This window comes from Apium graveolens, chromosome 2, assembly GCF_009905375.1.
Source record: "Apium graveolens cultivar Ventura chromosome 2, ASM990537v1, whole genome shotgun sequence".
Lineage (NCBI taxonomy): Eukaryota > Viridiplantae > Streptophyta > Magnoliopsida > Apiales > Apiaceae > Apium > Apium graveolens.
The window spans coordinates 148,435,693-148,442,414 of record NC_133648.1 but is presented as its reverse complement, the minus strand read 5'-3'; positions in this window follow the sequence as shown (position 1 = coordinate 148,442,414).

Here is a 6,722-nt window from a genome sequence, read left to right as displayed (position 1 = left end):
TTTTTGTCTTATTTGTTTTGTCTTCTTATCATGTAACTTTGGTGATATATATAAACCAAGAGTTGCAAGTTGAAATTTTAATTCAAGTAAGTAAGCAATTACCAGAGAAATAGATAAGGCAAAATCTGTAAAGAATTTCTTTGTTCTTGTAGTTCAACTTGTAAGCAGCTGTGTACATTTTGTAACACAGAGTTCTCTACTTAATATATATCTCTGGTGGAAAAGTTTAATCCACCAGAAAGTTTTTAAATACTTGTATTTAAATGCTTTGTGTTTTGATTCCTATTTTACTTTCATTCCACACTATTGCAAAATCAAACACAGTAATTTATTTATAGAAACACTGTTCTTGAAATCTAAAAAGAAGCCAAAATTCCATTCAACCCCCCTTCTATAATTCTTGTTTAGATTGTTTAGGAATAACATAATTGATAGTGAGGATATGTCAAGCATAACTGGTTGTCTAACATAGGGTAGTTCGACTCTCTAGGTTCTAGTCGGAGGACCCGAGAGTTGACGCCGAACTAAAGACAGCCTAGTGGTCAGTCGACAAGCTTAGCAAGGTTCCAATAATGGACCGGAGTGTTGAAGTCAGATTCAGGATTGTCTAATACTTAGGCGATAAAGCCCGAGCATCCAAGTCGGCCCAAAGTCAATCAGTAATAGTTGTAAAGCTCTGCAAGGCAAGTACCCCTGACCATACTTTTATGGTTCAGTATATATGAATGAACTTTTTTTTATTTTTCAAACAAGAACATAAATGTGTTAAGTTATGTATCCCCTGTAGTTATAATTATTGGTTTAAAATATATTTTGGGGAAAAGCAACTTTGAAAAGGTACCTATCTCCAACTGAAAATGATTTTGTGAACAAAATTTATGTATGCTGTTGAATGAACTGTTTTAAACTGAGATAGGTACAAGTGATTTGAAAAATGGATAGAAATGATCAGATATTGGATAGATAGAGGCCAGAGTGGTCTATTATAGTTGCGTAAGCTGCTAACTCGGTTGTGCGCATTACTTAACCAATTAGTCCAGCAGGTCAGAGACCTAATTAGTCTCTGAGTTCCGGAACAGGTTTGTGGGATGACAGATGGAGCCGTCAAGTGTTGATAGCCTAATCAGCTATTTTCACACTTGATTGTCCAATATGTATATGATTTGGTTTTGTTTTTCCTGTAAGGGAACAAGTGATTTATACAGTTGAGTTATAAATGTGAATAACATGCTAAAATTGGATTCTGGTGTTTACACAGCACACGACTGAAGTTATGTTTTACTGAACATGCTAGTTATTGATATCCAGTTTATACTTATTTTACTTTTTTCATAAATAATTTATGATTTATGTTCCTATAACGGTGTATTAAAAAATGTTTTACTTGTTATTCATATAGTGGTATTGCTGAGCAATTGATTGATCACCCTTGCAGAATGTTTTGTACATATATATATATATATATATATATTGCAGATGCCTAAGAGACCCTTCTGTCGTAGTCATGGCAGAGTTCCAGTTCCTTCCGTACCAGGCTCCTCTGAGGTAGTTGTGTCAGACCAGATGTGGTCTGTTGAGTTGCTAGGGTAAGATAGGTGTGTCAGACTTGTTAAGTAAGTTTGGTTGTAATAGTTTTATAACCTAAGTCATATTTAAACTTGGAAATGATCTTGATAAAGTGGTCATGTTTATGTTGGATTAATAACGAGTTTGGTTGTATTATTTGTGGTTTGATGATGTTCGTGATGTCAACTCCCGACCCCGGGGTTGAGGCCGTCACATAATTGGGCTTGGGCTGAATCAGAGTTGACAGAGTCAAAGAAATGAAATTAGAGAATTAGAGATGTTCGGTGCACAAAGGAAAAATAAAATAAGAGTGAGTAGTGAGGGTTTGAGACGGTGTCTTATTATAGTTAAGGGTAGTGCAAGCTGCAACACAGGTAGCCAACGATGAAATAGAGCTTAAGAAATTGAGAAGGAAAAAGTAAAAAATGACTATAAAAAAATTACAAAGAAATCAAATGAACCTCTAACATGAAAGACTCAAAAGAAGTTTATCTATGTTGCAAATAGAAATCAAAATTACAAATACATACTTCCTTTTTACCATTAAATTGAGCTTTGATTAAAAAATCAAAATTACGCGAAAAAAACTGGGTAAAGTGGGCTAATTTATTTATAGGGTCGACTGACCTACTATGTGTCTATGCCCAGTCCACAATGACGACGACGATGATATTATTATTATTATTATAACAATATTTACATAGATAAAAAAATTGAGATGGAAGCACATCTGATTGGATTTGACAAATTTTTATTTAAACATGAACAAGTTGAAAAATTAAAAAAGAAGTAGATCCGAGAATTTATGTTCGGGTTTAAGTTTATCAGGAACCTAACAATTATAAGGAAAATCTGAAACTCAAAACTTATGTAAAAATAAAATATAATATGGATGTACTTATTTAAACATGATTTGTTTTGTTGAGTCTTCAATTTAGATCGGATCTGGTTTGGGTCAAAATTCTGAATTGGTTTGAAATTAATTCATGTTTAGAATGTAAAATCGAAGACAAAAAATCGAGGTCAGGGTGGGTAAAACCCATTTGGTTGGAAACAGATCAGGTACTAATCAGATTATCTAATATATAATTTTTTCTCTTTCGTAAAAAAAATATTGTACATATAAGTGATAGGGTTACATCAACTTCATAAATGTGTAAAAATCTTACCTTGTAAGTAATTTTGTCAACGATCTTTGTCTTTCTGGAGCACTTTCTTCAACATTTACAACAAGCATAGTAATCTATCTAAAAAATATGATGGAAAACTTTGATAATATAAAGTTTAATAAAAATAGAGATGATCGATGACACGGTGGAGGGGGAATTTTTCTTGAAATCAATGACGAGTTTCTTAGGTACGAATGAAGATATTATATGAGGCTCTTACCAGAAATCAAGATTGTAGGCAGATCTGAGATTATATATATTATAAGAGGCTCCTAATAGAGATCGAAACTGAATGAAGATCTCAGATTATAATTATTTCAATTTATGATTACAAAGATCGACTTTGTAAGTATATCTGAGATTATAGATATTTTACACGGTGGATGGAAAATTGAAGGAAGAATAATACGAAAAATTTATTCACGTCAAACATAAACAAACTAGAATAATTTGATCTAGACTATCAAAGAGAGCAGGGGGAAAGAACCATATGATGGGAAGTGGTGAGGAATACAATTACGTGCATGTGTGTGTGTCTGTCTAAGAGCATGTGTTGGAAGTATATTCTCGATATAAATATTTGACAATAAGTTTCTTTTCATCAACAACATATAAACAGATTGGTCCTCAAAGCCTTTTCAGTAATAAAGTATCAATAGCCTATTAATGAATTGTGCCACAAAACCCTTTTACTATATATTATTATAAGCAATACATATTTTATTTAATTATTGGTAGTTGGTTATTTAGTACATACACAAAATAATAGCCGTTAGATTTTACCTCATATAGATGTGAACCGGTAAATGTAATAATAAATACTATTTAATATTATTATCTTAGCTAGTCACATAAATTATCGCTAATAACATATTATAATTACCCAATTATATTCTTTATTTTTTTCGTTCCGATTTTCTAAACTTTTTTTAGAGTTTCAAAGTTCAAGTCCGGTCAACAAGTAATGATCCTGACTCAAAATGCCATAAAATGTATATTAATGTGAAACATATTATTAAAAACCAATGGTGTTTAAAAGATCTGTCATAGCTTATAATCCAGTTTTGTTAAGAAAATGAATAAGTTTTCAAAAAGAAATGACAACTTTTTTATCATTATTCCTGATCAAAGAACTAAACAAACAAAAAATAAACAACTTTGTAACTAATAGTTTCATACCTATATCCAATTTTAGAGCTGCTCAATAATCGAGTTGTTCATTAACAAGCTCGAACTCATCATGTTAAGAGCTCGATTCGGCTCGACTCGTTAAGAACTCGGGTTCGAACTCAAACACAAAAATCTTTTTGTTAAGAAAACAAGCTCGATCCGAGCTTTTTGCATGTTTGGCTTGAACTCGGCTCGAAATCAGCTTGGTTCAAAAATCATTCAAAAAATACAATTTTATATATTTTATTTTTTCTGATTTCTGTAAAAAAATTCTTAATGATCAAATCATATGAATATCATGATATTTATATTTTAGTGATGCGAAAAAAATTTCAGAAAAAATGAATTTGTTTAGTTTGATATATTGATAATCAACTAGTGATTTCACTAATATTTATCTTTAGTCCTAATTGGTGTTTCAATTTGTTAAAAAATATTTAACAATGATTGAATCATATGGATTTTAAGATATATAATTTATTGATATGAAATAAAATTCAGAAAAAATATAATTGTTTGGTTTGATATTTTAGTAGTCAAGTAATGTTTGACTAGTACTTCTAATCTGTGTTTATTCCGGATTGGTGTTTTGATTTTTTTTAAAAATATACCTCAAAGATTCAAACGTATGGATGTCAAGATATATATATATATATATATATATATATGTATATATGGGGCTTGTTACGACCGGTATTTTGTGTAATATTATTTGCGAACTCTGTATTACATTAGAGCCGATTATAAATATATTTATTGATTTGTACATTTGTGTGAATGGAATTTGCTGCATTATAAATTGCTTTATTTAAAATATGAATTTTTCAAAGTGAGAGTTTTATTAATTTCTCTTATTCTTGATTTATAGAGAATATTATTTACCATAGGAAAATTATCTTTTAAAATTATTTCATTCACAAATCACAAAATTTATCTCATAAAATTTCTAAAAATTCAAGTTATTTTATGGTACAATATTTATAATTTTTGAATTTTTATTTTATTTTATAAATATAAATCCTTAAAAATTAGTTGTTTAGTAATTAGCAAATTACATAGATACCCTTGCATGCAAATACCCTCCCATTCAACTTAAAGGGCTAAAAAGATAATTCCAACCCCACTAACTCTCATTTTACTAGCCAAATTACTTCTTTATCTTTGCATGCAAAATGACCCAATTCTTACTAGAGGGTTACTTTTGTCAATTACTAATTCCACTCACATTTGGTCAAATCAAAACCATAAAACAAGCACAAGTTGTCATGATCATTTCATTTTTCACTCTACACTCCACCCTCACTTCACTCTCTCCTCCATCTCTTCTCCTCCCTCTCGGCTCAACCCCCCTCTCGGCTTTCCCATCGCCGACGCCCCCACCCCCTTCTTTTCTTCATTCTTTCACTCAAACATCCATCTTATATTCAAGTAATCTTATTCCCTATATGTTGTTCATATATATTCCAAAAAGTTTAGAGTGAAAAGTTTAAGTTTTGATCTTGCATGTCATAGTTTTTAACTAGAACTCAAAATATAATCTTGATTCTCATGAATTTAAGGTTGTATTATTGAGGGAACTACAAGGAATGGTGAAATGCCAAGTCATGAGAGTGAAGCTCTTGTTTTTAATGGTCATTTCCCTTCCATTTCATTCGGCTATGACCATAAGGGAGCCGAATGAATGGTTCTTAATGATGTTTCTTTGTGGCCTTGTTGATTTTGAATGTTTATGTGATGATAGCTTGGTTTTGGAAGTAAAAACTTGATAAAACCCTTTGCATGCTAAGTGATCATTTAGTTATAGTTAATGATAGGCTTGCATGTTGATTTTATGATAAAATCTATTATGGGAATCATATTATTTTGGCATGTAAATTCGAAGGCATGCATGCATAGATACAACTCATCATTTTTGAAAGTTCTTGATCATTTGGATTGATAATTGTTAATAAGATTTAATTTCAGTTGAGTTAAGATATTGATTTTGATTTGTGCTCCTTGATATGTGATTTTAATTCGAATATATAAGGAAGATATAAGTGGTTATTTTTGATAAGTTAATAACTCGTAATTAGTGTGTTGTGTTAACTCTTGTTTTGCTATCTTGCACCTTAGGTAAGGATGATCTCCACTAAGCCAATATTGAGTGTGGGAGTAGTAGTTCAGTAGATTTCCTTGGTTGAGGTTAGGTTTGGGTTTTGATTGATGTTTGGTTGGGTTTGTCAAGTGAGAATCATGGTGCAATAGGGAGCATTAGATTCTGCAGAATTTCAGTTTGGTACCATGAGGTTTAGAGTAAGATTTGACCTTGTCATTGTCGTGCACTTTGAGACCCAAGTAACCAGAAGTTAGCACTAGGAGTATACTTTAGGTTTTAGGTGTTTGTTAGAGGTTTGTAAGTTGTTTGGTTAGGTGCACGAGTGAAAATACTAAAGCTGTCCAACGGGGGACAGTTTTGCTACAACTTAGAAATGGGAAGTTTTGACCATGTCATAGGTAGGCCCTCATTAGGCCCTGTTTGGCCTTAGTTAGAGGGAGTGTCAGGGGAGTTTTTCCAGCCATAGTTCATAGGATTTGAGTCAGAATCATGTGTCACAAGTTAGTTCAAATCAGGATCCTTTTATGTCCCGAAAACAGGGGAAACGTGGACTTTAAGCTTAGGCCTAGGGAGGCCCAAGCTAGGCCTTTGAGCCACACCAAGTTTGGGAGTTGACTTATGATCAGAAAATTCTAGTGTAGAAGTTTTAGAGGTAAAATTGAAGTGTAAGAGTGTCAAATGCACCCAAGAAACCATTGATGTCATCCTGAAATAACTAT